The sequence below is a fragment of the Lepisma saccharinum genome, chromosome 6 (genome assembly GCF_977018435.1).
Source record: "Lepisma saccharinum chromosome 6, izLepSacc3.1, whole genome shotgun sequence".
In the NCBI taxonomy this organism is placed as follows: domain Eukaryota; kingdom Metazoa; phylum Arthropoda; class Insecta; order Zygentoma; family Lepismatidae; genus Lepisma; species Lepisma saccharinum.
This window is the reverse complement of record NC_139234.1, coordinates 80,630,130-80,652,140: the sequence shown is the minus strand read 5'-3', so window position 1 is coordinate 80,652,140 and position 22,011 is coordinate 80,630,130.

The window sequence follows — 22,011 nt, the reverse complement described above, 5'->3', positions numbered from 1 at the left end:
CTTCTGAATACAATCTCTTTTGAATGTCCATAGAATGGGTTTCCAAATCTTTGATTGTTACGAATGTTCTGTTGTACAAGTGTGTTCCGAATTTAGGATGGGAAAATTTCAAAACATGCTGGATGACCTCGTCTTCTGTCCCCCGTTTCTCCCTCATTGCAAAAAGCTTCCTGGTGTGTCGGATAAATGCAAGAAGAGACTGGTCTGGTGACTGGTAATTGTTCTGAATTATCCTTGCTATTTCCGAATCATAATCGACACTAAAGAATTCCTCCAAGAACGCCTTCTCAAATTCCCTAAAAGTGCCGAAAGGTCTCGAAAATCTGAACCAATCTGCAGCGATTTCCTTCAACGAAAGCGGCAAGATTCTATCTAAGAGAAAGGTATCCCCAATTTCCATGATTTCCTGATAACTGCGTAATTCATACAAATAATCGTGTGGACTTACATCGCCGACGTTTCCCTTAAAGATCGGAATGTTAATGTTGCTTTTTTCCAAGATTTTGCTCATTTTCTCCTCGCCCGTCCTTGCCGAAGTTCCTTGCGTACGGTTTAGAGAAAGTCTCTCAAGTTCCCCAACAATATCTTTCTCAGGCCTTCCCTCCAAGTTCGCATTGCCTAGCAACTTGCCAATGAGCTCCCTGTCTATTTGAATTGCCATTTTGTCTTCTGTTACTTTCTTTCCACTTCGCAATAACATATGCCTTCAGTACTTCTTACAAAAAATATACCGACTATGAGCCCCCAGTATGTAGCGGTATAGTTTGTGCTTTTAAGCTGATTCTCAGCAACATACACAATATACACAACCATACATTTTTGAATCCTTGTCCCGAGGTTCAAAACTTGCAGTACCTGAAGTTCTGTGGATGCTAGTTTAGGCAATAGACACGTACCTCTTCAAATTACAACTTAACGCCCATTTCCTTTTAGATATATATAGGTTTATTCATAATATATTTACAGAAGTTAATTCTTGGCCGTTATTCGCAAAATCTACATTCCGGTGTACCCTGTCCCCCCTTCCCGAAGAGTGTGTAGACTCGCGTAGCCACTGGCTCCACGAGTAAAAAAAAATATAACCCTCAGTACCAAAAAAGGTGGCTGAAGGTATGTGTGTTGTGTACCCGGTTTCCCACATGAAATAAACTATTGGAATAATGTGAAAAGAGCAAGTGTGTGTATTAAAAGAAAGAAAGTTAACATCCCCGCCGTCGGTTCACATGATAAGGAAAGAAAGCTCGCCCAGCCGCTCCCCTCAGAGAAAAAGATACCTCTTACATTTCTGTACTCCGCCAAACATCTGAGGCCGACTGCTCCTCTGCCCTTCCTATTTATAGGCCCCGCTAATGACCTAAACCGTTACTGGAAACTTACCGCTCCCCCAACGGCCAAGAACCCAATAGTACAGGAATACATAGCCATACACAATTTATAACATAAAAAAGATCCAGTAATGATCGCATCATTACAATGTGAATGTGTGATTACAATCTGCCATTGACTTGATTGCTTGTACACATCATACATTTGTTACTTTACAGGTTACGTGTCTGTTATACCTTCCATCCTGTACATATGTCCCCTTTCGGTGTGTTTTAAAGAAAAAAACCTTTGTGTGTGCAAGGAAACAAGTGTGCCATGTGTACAAAAACAAACAAGTTAGTAGCAATTAGGTTTATTTTCCACTGCACCGATCTAAAAGGCATTCAAGCCCATACGAGTCACGAAACCCCAGATTTATTCTAGGATAGCAGCTAGACTCAAAGCAAGTGAGTGCCTAAACGTCACACAGATGGAAGCACGTAATTTGTTACCTGTTTTGAGAAGGCGTGGTTCCACTTGTGGTGTGACTGAATGACAGAAAAAAAGAGAAAGGATGGAGGTAACGAGACTGTTTGGTATTTCCGTAAACAGTGGCATTAATATATAATCCCCTATTAGTGACCATAATATCTAAACAAACCCTAACATAGCACAATGGCTCCTTTGTTGTATGCAGGGGCGGTATAAGGCCTTCATGGCACAGTGCTATATGCACAGGACAGGGTGCTATATACCTGTACCTATCATGAAACACTATACTATTATTATTCAATGAGTCATTGTGATAGCAAAACTTTCTTGACCACAAGCACAATTTCTTGACTTTTTATTGACTTTCTTGAATGGTAAGTTAATGTCTGGGTTCTTTTCCCTTCTTTGTTTGTTCTAGGTCCATTACACAAAACTTAAAACTATAAAATAAGTTAATACTTTGAAGTTGTTGACAGTTTTTAGGTTTAGGACCTTTACATAAAATTGAAAACATAAAGTAAGTTGATAATTAGTAGTTGTTGATAGTTTCCTGATTACATGGCTTTTGTTACCTACTGAGAAAAAAAGTTCATGATGAATAGTTGATAATCTCTTCTTCTGCAGCAACAGCCTCCTCTTCCTATATCTTGTGTAGTTAATGGAGATTCACAGGTGAAGTATGTGCCTCAGGTGTTTGTTTCCTGGATACAAGCTACGAGATCTGGAAGAAGTATTTGTGGAGATAACTCCATTATTTTATGTTGTTGTTCTCCACATGGGGATCAACAACATACCCTGCTATTCCTTGAGGAGAATTCTGGATACGTACAGGCAGTTGGTGGCAGCTGTCCTGACGTTTCCATCTCCGATGCATGATAGCTCTTGCCACCATTACCGTCGACTACGTGAATCAAATGTTCGGTGCGTTCGATTATGTAACCCCGTGTTAGTGTTGCAACCACAGGGTAGTTTTACAAGATGACGTGTGAGCGTTAATATTCTATGTTCGCCTAACCTAACCTTCCGTGAATGGTTTGTGCGTCAATTTTCGCTTAAAAACCTTCTGTGAATAGTTTGTGCGGCATTTTTCGGTTAATAAGTTTGGAAACATTGCATATCAGCTGACGATAGATAACGTGAGTCAAGATTTGCCCGCCATATTGCGTGTAACGAAAGTGGCGATGGCTGCGTTCGGAGGACTGAGCCGATGAGGAGCAGCTCACTTGCGAGCGATCACCGGAAAAGTGGAAGATCTTCGAACGCTTCAGCTCAGTGATCGCATTCCACGGCCGATTTTTGTCTCCTGCAGACAAATGAGCAACTTTGCCGTCGTCCTGGACAACAAGCTTGGCTGCGCTGTTGTCAAAAGTTTGCAACGGATGACCATATATTTAGGACCCTTTTACAGTTTTCTTTAACAGGTTTTAGAGATATTTTAAGCTCACTTTATGCACAGATAAGCTAATTAGAACTGCGTTCTGGCCAATCAGTTTGGTACCGGATCTCAGTTCATGTCACAACATTGGAAGTTTATTTTATTTATATAATTTCTTGTTACATTAAGAAGAGGAAAAGGGAAAGTTCTTGTATTAAATTTATATCCCGTCGGCGAGCAGTCAGTAGGTGCCAGACATTTCAGGGCGACAAGACAGGTTTCGTTTATCGCATTTTTCTATTGGTAGATGTTAATCGCAAGTAAGAACAACAACAATAACATCCAGGGTTCGCAAAATTTATGTTTTTTCTAAAAAAAGAACAAAACAAACTTTTTTTTGTTTAAAACATGTTTTTTTTTGTTTTAAACATAGTTTTAAACATGAGTTTAAAAAATGTTTTAAATATGTTTTAAACAAAAGAAAGTCAACCTTTTCCCAGTAAATTATAGTTAAAGTCGTTATAGAAAAAATATTCATTTTTATGAGTACAGTGACGGAAAGGACAGTTTATTTACCTTTGGAGATAAGGGTTACCATACTGCAAGGTAGCGGTGTGCGGGACAGAATTTTTTGGGTCAGGACGGGAAATTCTTTAAATGCCAACATTCGGGACGGGGAAAATTCTCAATTTCCCGAAAAAGTCGAGAAATTTTCAGGACGGGATATGTTCGAAATTTCCCAAAGCTCTTGAAATCTCGAATTCTACACGTAATTTCCATCTTAAGTGCTTGTTTTTGCAGTTCTGGTACAAAAACTAACAATTTCCGATAAGTTCCAGACATTTACAATGCAGAAAACGTCGAGAATTGACGACTTTTTAAAATGGCCATTCGGTATTTCCCGACGGCTTGGGATCCCGAAAAGTCGGAAAGTCATTTTCCGAAGTCGGGATCGGGACGGCAATTCCCCCCCCCCCCCCCGATCCCGGTTCCGACTTTTTGGGATCCCGCACACCTCTACTGCAGGGACAAAAGTTGGGGGTAATAGCCCCCTTTTTTCCCCCACTGCTGAAGTAGGTTAGGATTCATATTCATCTAAATTTCAAGAAACTAAATATTATAGAATTACTATCCTCGTGCTGGAAAAATCAGGGTGAAATAATTCCTGCTGCCTGAACAGTTTATAAAGCAGAAAACAACCTGCAGTGTCATAATAGATTCTCCAGATCAATTTATCTTTCCAAGTAAAAAATTAGGCAGTCTCTGCTGCCACGTTCTTTTTGTGCTGGAACCTCAAAAAAGATGCGCGTGGCAGCAGACTCGGTCTTTGTCTTATCGTGATTTCGTCATGCTATGTATGCTATTACGTCTGTAATGCATACTGTGAAGTTGTAGCGATTACTTTCACAAAAATGTTTTAAGATTATGTCCCTTAGCATTCTTCTAATAATTAACCTAAATGTTTTCGTAGTTAGGTTAGGTTATGTTAGCATTAAAATAATATCGCTAAATGCTTTCTAAAGAAAAAGGTTCTAAATTACCTGTACAATAATTCCCACTAACCATAAACTTGCATGTCTCTCGTCTCAATCTGTTCTTAAGATTTGTAACATCCTCTTAGCAGACGAAATACGTGGCAGGAGCAAATTTGAAGCTTATTCTTACTGCTAACACGTGCGTGGCAGCAGACTAGGCCAAAAAATTATGTTACCAAAAGTAAGCATCTGCGCTTCATTCAGTTATACAAACCAATGAATAGTATCGAAAGAGAAAAAAAAATCCACGTCATGATCAAAATCACGCATTGTGTATTCATATATTAGTTTCCAGCTTCCACCAGTCTCAAACTTACAGACGGTAGGAAACAAAGAACTGAGAAGTTTCGATTTCTATCAGGGTTGGCATGTTTAAAACAAAAGTGTTTAAAACACTTTGTTTTAAACGTTTAAAACACACGGCTTTGTTTTTTTTACAAATGTTTTAAACGTTTAAAACAATGTGTTTTAAACATGTCTTTTTAGAAGTGTTTAAAACACGTTTTGGTACTTATACTTTATAGTCTGTGATAATTTTTTTGTTTGGCAACCCTGTCTTTTCATTGAATCTGTGTTAATTATTCCGTGCTACACGGGTATTACTTATCGCACAACACTTGAGCAACCTTATGTTCTGACATCTCGGGAAAAAGCTTTTTAAATTTGGCCGAGTCTGCTGCCACGCACGTGTCAGTAGTAAGAATAAGCGTCAAATTTGCTCCTGCCACGTAATTTGTCTGCTAAGAGGATGTTACAAATCTTAAGAACAGATGAAGACGAGAAAAATGCAAGTTTATGATTAATGGGAATGAATATACAGGTAATTTAGAACATTTTTCTTTAGATAGCATTTAGCGATATTATTTTAATACTAACGGAACCTAACCTAAATACGAGAGCATGTAGGTTTATTATTAGAAGAATGCTAAGGGACCTAATCTTAAAACATTTATGTGAAAGTAATCGCTACAACTCCACAGTATGTGTTACAGACGTAATTGCATACATAGCATGATGAAATCACGATAAAACAAAGACCGAGTTTGCTGCCACGCGCATCTCTTTTGAGGTTCCAGCAGAAAAAGAACGTGGCAGCAGACACTACCTTTAAAATTTAGGCTAAATTCCTACGTTGCTAGGTTAGGTAGGCTAGCTATGTATGCACAAGGTAGCAAAACTGTTGTGCGACAAGAAACACGCGTGCTTTACTGTAGAAATCGAAACTTCTCAGTTCCTTGTTTTATACCGTCCTGTAAGTTTGAGACTGGTGGAAGCTGGAAACTAATATCTGAATACACAATGCGTGATTTTGATAATGCCGTGAATTTTTTTTTCTCTTGCGATACGATTCATTGGTTTGTATAACTGAATGAAGCGCAGGTGCTTACTTTTGGTAACATAATTTTGTACTTGGAAAGATAAATTGATCTGGAGAATTTATTATGACACTGCAGGTTGTTTTCTGCTATATAAACTGTTCAGGCAGCAGGAAATATTTCACCCTGATTTTCCCAGGACGAGGATAGTAATTCTATAATATTTAGTTTCTTGAAATTTAGATGAATATGAATCCTAACCTACTAGTAGATAGTAAATGTACCTTTGACTGCAATTCTGATTTCTTGACCAAACGACCGCCAAAACCTCAAAAACTCACTTTCTCTCCACGTTCCGCGCCTCATTTATTGCGCTGACGATGTTTCACGGCGCAAAAAAGCCGTGATGAGTGAAAGATGAGCTCTCATCCTCTCATCCTCTCATCCTCTCATCCTCTCATCCTTGAAGGACCAAATGTTTGTAGATCGTGACCTTTGTAAACCTTTTTCTCGGGAACGATGTGGCACACACATACACACGCGCGCGTGTGTATCATTTTCTCTCCACGTTCCGCGCCTCATTTATTGCGCTGACGATGTTTCACGGGCGCAGAAAAGCCGTGATGAGTGAAAGATGAACTCTCATCCTCTCACTCTTGAAGGATGAATGCACCTTATTGTAATTTTCCAAATCCCGGTCAAATGTTTGTATATCGTGACCTTTGTAAACCTCTCTCTCAGGAACGATGTGCCACACACACACACACACACACACACACACACACACACACACACACACACACACACACATACACACGCGCGCGCGTGTATTGTGACGCAAACAAACAAACAAAATAATAATTGTTGTTTTTTAGGATACCTGGCCCCTATAACCTCGCCAGGGTGCGTGGTGCCCAGCCAAAAAAGTAAAAGTTTTCTAATGGCTGCGGTTATCTACAACCGCACCTCTGTAGAGTTTCACGTGTTTTTTTTTGTTTTTTTTCTCAAACTTCCATGAAACTCTACAGAGGACCTCCGTAATGCATGCAACGTGTACTAACGACTCTAGTGTTATTTGATGTTGTGATATTTTTGGATATAGAGTTTTATTGTGAGATATAGATAAAAATAATTATGTTTATTATAATATTTTCTTGGTGAAGATGGAGAATATGTGTGTGTTACAAATAAAGTTGCATGCTTTTTTTTCTAGTGTGTGTATGTGTTTTTGATGTTTCGACAGCATCTGAAACGATAAAAAAAGAAAGAATTTTATTGTTAATTTTCACGTGTAAAAACAACAACAAATTTTGTGCAAATTCTGATTGTCTCGTGCTATAGTGCAAAAAAAGATATTGTAACTGATAACTAATAAAATTGACATTTGTAACTGATCTGAACTAGTGAAATTCGTATTGTGCCATTGTAACTGATTGTGCTAGTACAAAAAATTTTTTATTGTGCAAGAAAAGATGTTAAAAACTTGTTAAAACTGCTCTGTGACCCTCTCGTTCTTCACGTCGTAGGCGAAGGACTTCTCTGCAATCAGGATGACACTGCATAGGGTATCATCGGGCAAGGCATCGTGGAACTCGCAGACGACCTTGATGTTGGTTCGATCGTTGACCACAATCTTCTTTCTCTTAGATGTGTTGATGACGGTCATGGGTCTCCGTGCTTTGAATTCGCTGGGCGTGTAGTACATGTCCACGCTTCCCTCGGTCACGCGTTTGTAAGCCGAGAACGCTTCGTAAAGTTTGAGGTAATCGTTTTTTGTCATGTCGAGGTTGTAATTCTCGCGCGGGAACACTTCGTTGCGTCCATTCTTGAGATAAATGTTCTTGATCTTGCAGTCGTCGAACTTGCAGGAATTTTTTTCCTGATTCTTGTCCCTCCCGGTCTGAAAGAGCACTACGACGAAATCTGGCATATCGAACTGTATGTTGTTGAACTGCGTCGTCACGTCGAATTCCATGTGACTTCCCGATGCCACCTTCTGTACGCACTGGTAACCGTGAAAGTGAATCAGCACCTGCGGACTTTTCAAGATCTCCGCTTTGTACTTGAGGGCGTAATTCGTTTCGTATTCCACCACCGGCATTCTCAATTCCATGCTCCGGATGACGCATTTTGCTGCTTCGGGTAAAGTGTTGGCTATCGGCGTGGTGCCGTCCGGACCCAAAGTAGCGTATCGCATCAGTGCGTTGTTGTCGTTGGCCGCTCTTCGAAACGTGATCCTCAGTCCTCCCTTCCACATGATCTCCTTGTAGTCCGAGAAGAAACCAGGCAGCAGACGCATGGGAAAGAGCACCGTGTGACTTCTCGTCGATATTTTGGTCCCGGCTTCGAATCCCCCGGCCTGGTAGTACGCTGCGTCTGTTTTGGATAATTTCAACGTTCCCACTGCCGTCGACGTGATGCCTGGATAATCTATTCTGTCGATGACGGTGTTGTGTTTCCTCACCTCCACCTGCGAGAACAGGTGAGGCACGAAGTTGTCCACGAGTATCAAGTTTGCTGCTGCGGGAAACGCGTCTCCGCTTTCCTTCTTCACCACGTCGAATTGAAGGTAGAGGTCCGCTCTGTGAGGATGAATGAACCCGTCGCCTACGTCCACGTCGTATTCGATCTCCCTGTTCGCTTCGTTCAGATTGGCGAACGTGCGACGGTTGGGAGGGAAAGATTGCAATTCGTAACTTTCGATTTGCTCCATTTTACATGTATGGTTATTTATTATATGTTGATCTCCACGATGGCCGTCGTAGTGGCACCTGCGAAATCCACCACCTCTCCTTTCTCGTTCGTCACCACCAACTCTATGTCGTCTATGCGGTTGCGACATACTGGAAAATAGATCGGCGAAGAGGGCGTGTAGATGATCGGTTCCATGAACTCGGAACTTGGTTTGAAAGTGGCTATGATTCCCGTCTGCTTGTGACTTCCTAACAATCCGTCCGAAGATTTCGTGATCATACCTTCGGCCACGTTACAGTGTACGTTCAGAGTCTCTATGGCCAAGAATTTAGGAATGTTGGTTGCTACGTGCTTGATGCCAGCTTCGAGTTTGGTGTCGTTCTCGAAACCTAAAAGTTCTCCCATGGTGCCCAGGTCCACGGTCTCCGTCGCGGATAGGATTTCCACTCTGTGAGTGACCGAATTTTGAGAAAGGTACGTGCCTTTGGGTAACTGAGCTTGCAAAGTGGAAAGATTGTATTGGCCTGGCGTGACGACGATGTGTTCGCTTCCGACGCTAATTTTGTTGTTGTGATGCGTAACATTAGGTATGAGGTACATGCTGTAGAATGCACGCAGAGCCACGGATTTAGGATAGACGATGTCGTCGTGCAGCGTGAGTTTCAAGATCGATGATTCGCTCGTGAGATGGAACACGCCCATCCTAGTGATGCTGTTTGAGGTTCCACAATGCTTTCTGGAAATCCTCGATCGTAGGGTTATTTATTTTAGAGAGAAACGCGAGCACGGAGAGGCAGAGATGACCACAGTTCACGTCTCCGAAATTTTGAATGCGTTCGTCGTTGTAGTATATAGAGGTTTTGCTCGTTTTCAGATAATGAATTAAATTTGTAGGTGGAACACCTCCGAAAGAATCGAAAACGAATGCTTTATCATCATTTTTGTGGTAACATATCCAATGCGTGCCTGGATTTTCTTGACCGTCCAAGTTGACTACTCCGCATTCTCTTCTTTTAACGCTTGAAGGTAACGAGTCGGACATGAAAACTCCTCTGAAGTGTTTGATTTGTAACGGTCCGATCAGAGATTCAATGTCTCGGTTGGTAAGTGCTGTTGTTTCTTTTTTTAAAACTTTTTCATCATGCCCTTGCCCCCTTTCTTCTCCATGGCCAGGTTGTGACGTTTCTGTTCTTCCAATTCCGCTTTGTTCTTCTTCGAGTCGATGACGGTTTTCGCGATGGCGGCACTTCCGCCGGCCAAACTTCCAACGGCCCCCAATGCTGCTAGGATGGCCGGGATGCTGAATATGAGACCTCCGATCTTTTGCTGTTTCCGCGAACGCTGCAATCTTTTCAATTGAGGTGTGCTGAGCAGCAATTTCATTCCGTGTCCTTTGCTCAAGCAAGAACGTTTCTTCTCGCGTTGTTTCTTGGTAAGTAACCCATCGAGGGCACCTAGATTTTTAAGATTGGAGTATGGTATCTGGTACACGACACCCTTGGGTTTCATGTTGATGCTCTATGTGTTATTTTTTCACGGTATGTTATTTATATATAAATGTTCTGAGATTTTTTTCAATAGATGTTATTTTATATATACTCCGCGTAGCCCCGTTACACAAATTCTATTACATGCTTTGTTTTCTTACCAAGAAGTTCCTTTGTCCTCTTGTACACGATTCGAGTTTTGTTCTCGATTAAGATAGCTAGCTTCTCGTCGGATAACATGATAGCATATCGATCTGGTAAAAATAGACTGTATTGTCCGTTGAGCAACAGACACACCTTGGGACCATACTGGGTAGAAACGATTGAACCGGAAGTTATCGTGTAAGGTTTGTCGACTTCCAATTCCTGAATTTTTACATACTCGACTGACAAATTTAGCATTTGTTTTAATGCTTGGAGGTCACTTATTTTTTCAGTTGTCACAACGAAGAAGATAAATTTTCAGTGTGTGTGTTAGAGAAATTTAATTTTTTTTCACGATGTGTGTTATTTATATATACCGAAGATTATTTTTTTTTCACAATGTGTGTTATTTATATATATTTTTTTTTCACGATTTGTATCGAAGATTTTTTTAACAGAGGAAGAAAGTTCGTGCTTCGGAGAACGCGATGATGTGCGTGATGATTTCTTCAGTTTCCTGTTTGGACTTACGCCAATCATCAGTATATCGTCTTCTTCCCTGCCTCGCCTCGTGCAATTCATCTAACCTATAGTTTAATTTTTCCCCTGCAGCCAAAAGCAGAATGTTGAGATCACCGCACCTCAGGCCGCTGATCTCCCGAAGATGGTCCTTGAGAACTATTTCGCATCCCATGCGAAATGCCGGCGTCGTTCTAGCTATGATCACAAGTTTATTAACATCTCCGTTAACTACCTTTTTTGAATATTTTAGATAGTAGTTCGTGCGGCAAATCAGTTATGCAAGCCATGTTGTTTTTTTTACTGTATGTTATTTATATACCCCACCCCAATTTTTGTTTTGTGTTCATGGCGATGGTGGTACCCAGTGCGGCGACCCGTTCACCCAACGATGCGTCTCTGCTCACGAACCTTTCGAAAGCCGCATGTTCCAATTTCTTGTCTGCTTCGTGACGTGCATCCAGATCCGTCTGCGTGGTGTTGTAGGCAATGTCGTGATCTTTGCATGCCGCGTCCAACGGATTCACACCCTTGTCTCCTCTCTCCAATCTTTTCTCGAGTTTGGTACCCGGTCCGCAGTACTGGTAGCCAGGTAAATGCATCTCAAAAGGTAACTTGTTGATGATGTTGTTCACGAGTCCCTTTCCTTCGGCCACGTTCCAAAATTTCGGAGGCAGCGTGTTGATGATTTTGATCAGGTAACCTATGCCCTTGTCGTCGTTCACGATGAAGTTGGAAAGTTTCGTGCTGATCATGTCCACGATGCCAACCTTCTCGTTGTAGAAATTACGGTTGCCTGCATTCTCTTCGCCGGCTATTACCAACAATCGGTCCACGAGCTTCCTCACGTCGTCCACCCAAACGAATTCTTTGGGTAACGTGGTGTAGCGTTTGACGCCGCTGCCTGTTTTGACCTGGTTCCAAATCGGTTTGATGAGATTCCTGTACTTCTCGCCGCTGCTCGATTTCACCCTATTCTGCGAGGCGTCGTTGTTCTGGTACAAGGCATCCGTCATGATCAGAATTTCCTTGTAACTTTGGTAATCTTCGTCGGTGTAATCTTTTGGCTGCTTTTTGGCGACGAGTTCCCACAGTCCCACCGTACCCGGATACCTGTTCCAACTATCCTTGTCGCCTAAATTGACTTTAATGTCGTTGCCTTCGAAGGTCACCTTCGATTTCCCAATCTTCCACACCACACCACCGCCTTCGTTGGTTTCCATGCTAGGATACAATCCGAACACTTCATCCTTGTCGAATTTCCCCGTACTCAGGTAGTCTCGTGCCAAAGGCCCCAACTCGATTTTATCCGAAGATGTGCTACCAATGGCTCGACGTCGTGCCGGTGCATCCTTCAGTTCGAACGGCGTCGAAGGAATGCTCCAAATGGGCGTGGGTACAGCGTAACTTTTAGCTGCGAGCGGTACGAGTTCGTTGATCAAATTTTTATTTTGTTCCGTGACACTTTTAATTTCTTTACCTAGACCGCTGATGGCATCGATCACGGGTTGATCCTGACGTTTCTTCTCTTCGTAGAATCCACGATTCTCGGATTTCCAACCTTTGAAGCGTTTCGCGAGGTAATCGCGAAGCTTGAGATTTTCGTCTTCGATTTTTCGTTTCGTCATAACGTTTATTTATATACGTCGTTTCTCACAACGTTGCAACGTTTAGAAAGTCGTTGATTTTGTTTCTGTATTTTCCGTCGTTGGGTTTCCTCGTCATGTCGATCGTCGCGAATCCGAAATCGTCACCGTTCCAGCAAGTAGAGCAGCAGCCTTCCGAAAATTGATTTGTAGTTCATGTCTCCGCCTACGTAGTCATCGTACGCGTGCTTGAGGTTGGTGTGATCTTGACGAAACAAACATATGAAATTAGCGTTGTCGCGCACTAACTGTTTTGGAATTTTGGAAAACGTTTGAGCTAGGTAAAAACAATCCATTCCTTTGTGACGACCTTGCGTGAAAAAGTTGCGAATTTCATTTTGATTTTCCAGGATGGCGTCGTCGAACACAACAACTGAATTTTCACGACAATCGTCGAGTGGTTTTATTTCCGAGGCGAACGTTGCAATGTCCAGACCATCGTACAGTTTCATGAGTTGCTGGTATTTGGATTGCTCCAAACTTTTCGAGAACACGTACAGGTGCCTGTTCTTCCAATCTAACCAATTCGGTGCGAGGAGAAAATTGTCCACGAGCAATGTCGTTTTCCCACACCCCGAAGGACCTACGATCAGACAGCGGATGCTGTCGGGAAGCAACTCACCGTTCTTTTTTTTTTTTCTTGTTTGACTTTCCGGATCCGGTAGACGCTTCACCACGTTCCACGTACTCACAAGATCACTTCGTCCGCGTCGATCCAACTCTTTTCCGGAAGTCCCAGCCATTTGACAAACAGTTTGTCACCTTTCCTACGCAATACTTTCTCGATGAGGTACGTGTCGGGGTGTTTCGTTTTAGAGAGTTCCTCTTCGTAAAATCTTCCTTTCAAAATCTCGCCGCTACTATCTTTTATTATATACGTGTGTCGGTTTCCGGGTAAAACTCGAACCTCCGTAAAAAGTTCCGTGCTCCAATTTTTTGTGAATCCCTTCTCGAAGGTGCGTTTGAATTTGCTGATCCTCACCCGGTCTCCAATTTTGTATTTAGTTTTTTTTGTCGTGGGTGTGTACTTTGGACAGTAAACTGTAGAAATTAAACGCTGCTCGTCAGATTTCGTAACGTCAGCTGGCTTCATGCCTATCGTTCTGTGTACCGTATCATTATAGGTGTCGACGAGTTCCGGCAGGATGTCGACCCATTTGTAATTTCCCCGAAGCGTGAATCGTTTCCACATGTGTGTTTTCAAGGTTCGATTGAATCTTTCCACGATGCTGGCTTTGATGTGACTGAAGGTCGAATAATGTTGAATCTTGTGTTTTTGAATAAACTTTTGGAATACGGCGTTGTAAAATTCCTTCCCCTTGTCTGTTTGCAGAAACCGTGGTCGTCTGCCGCCGCTTTCGCGAAAAATTAATTTGAATGCTTCCGTGACGCATGTTCCCGTTTTGGCTTTCAAAGGTAGAGCCCATGCGAATTTCGAAAACGTGTCTATGACGGTGAGAAGGTACTTGTTGCCCTTGTTCAATTTATGTACGTTTTTCAAATTGCCGCTCCTCATCTCCACGAGGTCACTTTGCCAGAGGTCGTCGATGCCCTTGGTTACCACAGCCAAACGTTCGTAGTTACGGCGTGCAGGTTTATGCAATTCTTCGACGATGGCTTGCCTAGACATTTTTTTTAGAGATTACGTTTCAAGAGAAGCACAAGCGTGATGGGATTCAAAGAGGGTGGCACTTCGCTCGTGTTTTGAATGATCAGCTTATCGCCGGCACTCACGTCGAAAACGGTAAGATCTTCGTCTTCGTGTATTTCATATATGTTGCGCGTTTCGTTCCAACGTGCCAGAGGAATGTTTCCTGCTTTCTGGACACCACGATTCGATATCAAGGTCATGGTGGGAACGCTAGCTTTTCTACCGTGAGACCAGTACGAAAATTCGTTTATCTGAATCGTGCCATCGAGGAGAAACTTGTAGTACGGATGATAAGGATGCAACATGTACAGTTTGTTACCTTCGACGAACGTGGAGATTCTCTGTTGATTGGGTACGCTGTTGATTTCGATGGCTTGCAGAGAATGCAGTTTAGCGAATTTAGTGTCGACGCCGAGCAGATTACTGTGAACTTGTCCGAGTTTATTTTCGATGGGCAGCAAATGCTCGACTATGGTATCTGTTACGGCAGAAAACGACGGTTTGATTTTCACTTCCACGTTCAACTGCTTGTAGTTTTCGTTGAGTTCTTGCAACTTGGCACCGAAAAAAGTCAGTGTCGATTCCTGCGTGGATTCCAGCACTCCGACTTGATCTCTGATGTTGACGACGATGTTCTGAAGGTTCTCGACTTGATTCAATTTCGAGCTCTTCTCGGTAAGATCGTTCACGATGCTTCGCATCTCTGTAAACTGCGTGTGAAGATCGGCGACGCTCTGCGAAGTGGGCAGCGTCGACACCCGCGAACTGATTTCGTCTCGAATCTGTTCCACGTTCGCCGTTTCCGTTTCCAGTCGTTTCAGCATTCGAGATATGTTCCTTTTCAAAGCGTGCAATTCTTTGGAGGTGGGGAGATTGGCCACCCTACTCTCGAGATCGCTCAATGAACTTTTGATGTCGCTCGATTCGGATAGTGCCGTCACCGCCGTTTTCAATTTTTCCAAATCTTCGCTCGAAGGCACGCTCATCCGTAACGATTCCAAGTCACCCTGTATGTTGTCCAGTACGTGATGAAAATGAGCAAGATTGGATTCGACGTTTAAATTTTCTAAATATTCGATTTTATGCTGAACCGTGCTCAACGTGTCTTGAATGCTCGTCAACGCTCTCGCTTCAGCGTGAATATTTTTAATTTCTTCGTTGATCAATTCCAAGTACGCCTGAAGCGTAGCGATGGTGGTTTGAATGTGTTCGAAATCTTGATAGGCCTCCAATTGAATTTTTATGTTCGCGACGCTTTTACCGATGACCTGCAGTTCGTCCGACGATGGTAGGTTCGTCATGGTATCTTCCAAAGTCTGTAACTTGGATTTAATTTCTTCCAACGTGCTGGTGAATTCTTCTTGTAATTTGGAAACGACGACATGCAAGCGTTCTACATCAATATCGTTCACCACGGTTTGAAGTTCGGAGAAATTCTTTTCGATTGCGGAAGTTCGTTCTTCGATTTCGAGTTTCAATTTTTCCAAATCTTCATTTTTCGATTGAAATTGCTGTAATTTGGCCAAATCATTTTGAAGCGAATCCACGCTCAACTGTATATTTTGAACGTTGTCGTAAGAAGGTACGTCGACATAATTTTTTATCAGCGTCTTCAGTTCAGAATCGATTTTCAGAATGGGGTCGAGACATTGCGTTTGGAGCGTAGCGATTTCCGACTCTAAACTTTTGTTTAAGGTTTCCTGCAAAGCGATCAAATCGGTCCTCAACTTCTTAACTCGAATGTCCAACATGAGAATCTCTTCTGCGTGGTCTACACGCTTGGTGTTGCCGAAAATGTCGTTAGGCATTTTTGGTTAACGGTTATTTATAATAGGATAGACGATTCGTAATTCTACGAAGAGAGGAATAAGTTTGTCGTAATCTCCGAGGAGTTCCATGTAAAGATAATCTCCTGCAGACACATCGTACGTAATGTTAGAAAGCATCTTGTCGTGCTTAATTCGAAAAATGTTCTTGCCGGTAGAAATTTTGATTTCGCCTGCGTTTTCCGGATTCACGGTGATTTGAAGTTTTCCGTCGATCGGAATTTCGTAGAAATGTAAATTGTTATTAAAAACATAAAACATCTTGCCCACATCGTCATTCAGTTTCGTCCAAATGCTGTTGAGGTGAATGATCAACAGACCGTTGAGTTTAGGTAACACGGAAGGTAAGAGGTTATTGGAATTTGGTGGTGCACTTTCCATGTTGATCTGTTTCCGGAAACCAAAGAGATTCATTGTCCTTGTTAGTTATTTAAATTTTCTATATGCTGTGCCCCTTTGTAGATCGAATAAAGAGAAGAGAAGATTTTATCTGCGGCGATGCAATTCAAAGACTCGAACATGAAATTATGTCATTAGATCAGGATGAAGAAAAAAAAAGTAAGAGTTGAATTTAATAAGCCTCGTTTAGAGCGAGCTTAACGACATAATAACAACTTCCAACTTTTCATCGCCCGAGGGCCCCTCTTTTCCTCCGTATGTTTTTGAAGAATGGCAAAAACACAGCGGACTTCATGGCTATGGGGTTACGGTTAACACACGTCACATTTATCGCTTCCATTGCAGTGGCCCCACTCTCTCGTGTGGATTTGACAATCGAGAACACGTAACTTGTTGTCTCTGGCATCCAATGCGACCTTGGTTACGCGCGTCGTGTACAATTCGTGTAATTTATTCGCAATGCGATGATCGGTGCTGAGTTGTCTTTTACCTTGAAACAGGCATTCTTTGTAGTCTTTCATGCTAAATTTGCTGGTACTTATTTTTCCTACCCCTTTCGCTTTCTTGATCTCTTTTTCTTCTGCAATCTTGACGCAGTACATTTTGGCACGAAGCCCCGCAAATTCGCTGATGTAATTACCAGCCGCTTCATCTTTGAACTTTCCTATGGTTATTTTATTTTCTGTCGAATGCAAGTGATGGCCTGATGGTAAGTTGCTAAAATCAAAAAGATGCTTCATCGAACTCAGATCATGTTCGAGGCTTGGTGTTTGGATTAGAAAAATGAAGCTATCCGTGTCAATGTAACATATTTGGATGTTATCTCCATAAAAGGGTTGAAACTGATCGTAGTACGATTGGTACATGTGCAATTTTGATAGTTCAAGGACGGTGGCACCTATGGCAATCGGCTTGTTGAGCATCACTTGCTTCTTGTTCTTCTCGACGAATACTAGATTCTCGTCGAAAATGGTGAAGTTTTTGAAATAGGGGGACGCGACAATTTTCTCAAATTTCTTTTCGTCCGTGACCAACGTTGCGTCGATGTAATTACGCACGTTCTCCATCGTCTTGCCGTAGATGGCGTTATTGGATAGTTTGTACAGATCCTTGTCTGCAGGCGATGTCGATTGCGCTCTGCGTTGCGTGTTCTCGGCTATGTAGGGTTCGAGCCACCTACTCTGTCGGAACTTCAATCCTCTATGTACTTTCTTCAGCTGCAAGCCGTGACTCACATAGAATTGGAGGAGTCGGTAGTGCAGAACGTAATTCCGCTTGTTCTCCATGCTTAGTATGAGTTTTGGCTCCGATCCTCCAGGTGGCTTCTCTTTGGAGGGGGCCAGGGCCAATCCATGATGTTTCTTGTGAAGTGTTTCGGGATAATCGAGATCCACTTCCAAGAAACAGCCCCATTCGTTATCTTCGCTCCAGTTGAGAAAATCCTCGCAGGAGAGTTCCTCTTCGGTCATCCACGCGTAGTCGCTGATGGGAAGACACTGGGACATGGAGTGGCCATACAGGTTGTTGACATCCCAGTAGACGATGTAGGTGTTGGGCTTCGATGCATCGTAACCAGGCGTATGAGGATTGTTTGCCTGAGCATGGCGTCGAGGACATTGGACGATGCCACCACGTATCGCACTCTCCATGAAGGCATACTGTTCCTTCTCTGCGATGAGACCCAGTTCCACGTTGGTGTATTTCATCATCGATTCCCAAGTCAATCCCGGCGTCGTGAAGAAATACGCAGGATCCAACTTGTAGATCGAGATGCATCTCTTGCGAAACGATTCGAAAATGTCCATCAGAAGTGTCACGTCCAATTTAAGATAGAGATCGTGATAATCACGAAAAGTTTGGCAATTGAAGGCCGTCCACACACTACGAGCGTGTTCGTAGTCCTCTTCGGAACAGACGTCCTCCGTGAGATGAGAATAAAATGCCTCCCGGGGTGGAAGTTCCGTCTCGTCAAATTTGTCGAAATCGTTGACGTACTCGTAGGGGTAGACACCCTTGCGACGCAACAGATTCAAATTCTCATCTCTCCCCGAAAAACACATTTGCTTGGTGGCCACAAGATCTTCGTCGCCAAGTTGAGATGCAAGGGTGGCCAGGCTGGAGGACAGGAAATTGTAAGAGTCCAGGATTCGCACTTCCACGCTTCCTCCTTCTTCGAGAGGGATCCACACTCTCACCACAATATACTTCTCGCTCGTTCTCGGGATGATGCTGATTCGAGTCGTGATGTTGTACAACTCCTTGACGAACAGATGCGTATCGTATTTTTCCGTGTAATGCAGAAACACGGCAACGAAATGCGACTCCTTAATTTTAAGATTGCACGAATTACAGATCGTGTTCAGGAATAATCCATTCTGGTGGTCATGGTGTACGACCTTGTGATTTTCGGGGGTGAAAGCCTGGTTACACTCCGCGCATTTCGTTGCCGTGTCATGTCTCCGCTGCAGTTCCGTCGTGAGAGCAGGTGGAGAAACGTAAGAGCCTTTCAGGCTGGGTGCAAGTTCTCCCGCGCATTCCGCTATCTTCTTAACAAAATGTTTTGCCGCATCAGGTCCGCAATACAAGATGACATCATTTAATTTTTCTCCGTAGATGGAGAAACTGCAAGGCTCGTGGTGAAAAATTTGGATCGTGCTTGAGGTAGAGGGATCAGGGTCGCAAGACGTCATGGGAACTTGGAAGCTTTCAAAATCGGCATAAAGGACGACAGGATGGTGGAGAAGAGCCTGGTGTTTCTGAAATTTCATCTTGGTTCCGGGTTCCGGCATGACATCTTCGGGTTCTGCATTCACAGAGCCAAAACACTTGTGCTGTTCTTTCATCTTCTTTCCCACGCGAAAAATTCTCAAACACCGATCGCAAATTTCGATCTTATCGTGATGCTTGCTCATCTGTCTTCCTACTAATCGTGAGAAATTCCGTATCAAACTGTAACGACCATCTACAAGCAAGAGTCGAATTACATTATTCTGGCTTCTCGCAGGTCTTAACACACGAATGTTGTCGCAATCGTCAACCCCAAACACAGAAATATCGATATCTTCTCCTTTTTCCTCTCTATAGTTTTTTTCAAATTGATTGATCTCATTCAGAGGCACAGGATAGGAAATTCCTCGCATGACATTCTTGTATTTCCTCTCGTATCGTCTGTAATTGGACAGGCGTTCGGGGTTAACATTATTAGCTGGGTGTAATGCGGCGATGACAGACCATAAGAAACTCTTCTGATCATTACTTTGTATGTTTAACACTGCATTTTGCTTTTTTTTTTTTGTTTTTGTTTTTTTGAGCACTGCGTAAGGGTTTGAAATTGCACACTCGAAGCTCTAACATGTGGCTGCGACCGCAAAGACTCCATCCACTTCCTCGACCTTCAAACGCTTCTTGTTTTTGTGTCAGATGCTCAAAAAGCCGTGTCACTATCTCGTCAAGATCCTCGTGATTGCCCTCATGTAAGCCTTCACACCCTACGTAAAAGCTGAAAGTGCTTGACTCGGACGAGACAACTTTCTCATACAGCAGGGTCAAGACGAGATGAATTTTAATTGCAACATTAACGAGGCAATCCCCTAGTTGATCAACTACCCGCGATTTCACATTGTCGAGGAAGGTACTCGAGTCACATTTTTCGTCACTTCCAGATTTATACGTCATGATGCGTGCGCTTTTATTCAAAGCACCCCATTCTTCTGCATCAGTGCGAGATTTCTTTGCCGGGGGGGCGTCATCATGTTCCGGTAGACGACATTTTTTCAAATGCCTAGCAATATTAGGTTTCGAAATTAATTTTCCACAGTTACGACATGCCACTTTCCCGCAAAGACCGGAGGGACCTGCTTGCGGTTCCATTTTTTTTCTCTGTTATTTATATATACAGAGAAATTTTTTGGGGTTGGTGGTGGTAGGGGAAAGCGCACTGAAACAGAAGGAAAAAAAATAGATCAAAAATGCTAGACAGTTTTTTTCTTTCCACAAGTGCATATATATATATATATTAGACGCGATCAGTGTGTGCACTGTTGTAGGAGGTGTGTGTCAATTTTTATGACTCCTCTGAATATGTGTGTGTGTGTCAGACGCAAAACAAAATAAATATATGATGAAAAAAAAACACTTGAAAAACAACTTACCTTTCAAGAGAGATAGAGAGAGTTCAAAAAAACTTGTAGCTCACTAAAACTTCCACGATGATATATATGTATACTGCCAGACAAACAAATTAAAGAATACTGAACTGCCACAATTGACGTTCACCTTTCAAGAAAAATAGAGAGACTTCAAAATAAAACTTGTAGCTCACTAAAACTTCCACGATGATATATATATGTATACTATCAGACAAACAATTAAGAATACTGAACTGCCACGATTGAGGTTCACTATGATAATGATGTACAAAAAGAGAAACTGGTGCGTTATATAGGAACCCCCCATCCCACGCGACCCCCTTGGTGAAAACACAATGAGCGCTATAGTCAATGTCCTAGCAATAAACCCCGTTGACAGTTCCACCTCATGCGTGTTTATCATGGTATTCGATCATTTTTTTCTCGCATCCTCTTACAGATTCGCTTCGGGCGGAAGCGGATGCGAGATAATTAGGTTCGGGGAGTTTGTTGCCGTTTGTGGTTGCCGAGGGTGGAGTCGTCCACTGCGGAAGCGGATGGCAATGAACCCCGTTGACAGTTCCACCTCATGCGTGTTTATCATGGTATTCGATCATTTTTTCCTCGCATCCTCTTACAGATTCGCTTCGGGCGGAAGCGGATGCGAGATAATTAGGTTCGGGGAGTTTGTTGCCGTTTGTGGTTGCCGAGGGTGGAGTCGTCCACTGCGGAAGCGGATGGCAATGAACCCCGTTGACAGTTCCACCTCATGCGTGTTTATCATGGTATTCGATCATTTTTTCCTCGCATCCTCTTACAGATTCGCTTCGGGCGGAAGCGGATGCGAGATAATTAGGTTCGGGGAGTTTGTTGCCGTTTGTGGTTGCCGAGGGTGGAGTCGTCCACTGCGGAAGCGGATGGCAATGAACGTGGAGAGAAAATAATACACGCGCGCGCGTGTGTGTGTGTGTGTGTATGTGTGTGCACCACATTGTTCCCGAAAAAAGAGGTTTACAAAGGTCACGATATACAAACATTTGACCGGGATTTGGAAAATTACAATAAGGTGCATTCATCCTTCAAGGGTGAGAGGATGAGAGTTCATCTTTCACTCATCACGGCTTTTCTGCGCCCGTGAAACATCGTCAGCGCAATAAATGAGGCGCGGAACGTGGAGAGAAAATGATACACGCGCGCGCGTGTGTATGTGTGTGCCACATCGTTCCCGAGAAAAAGGTTTACAAAGGTCACGATCTACAAACATTTGGTCCTTCAAGGATGAGAGGATGAGAGGATGAGAGGATGAGAGGATGAGAGCTCATCTTTCACTCATCACGGCTTTTTTGCGCCGTGAAACATCGTCAGCGCAATAAATGAGGCGCGGAACGTGGAGAGAAAGTGAGTTTTTGAGGTTTTGGCGGTCGTTTGGTCAAGAAATCAGAATTGCAGTCAAAGGTACATTTACTATCTACTCCTACTTCAGCAGTGACGGAAA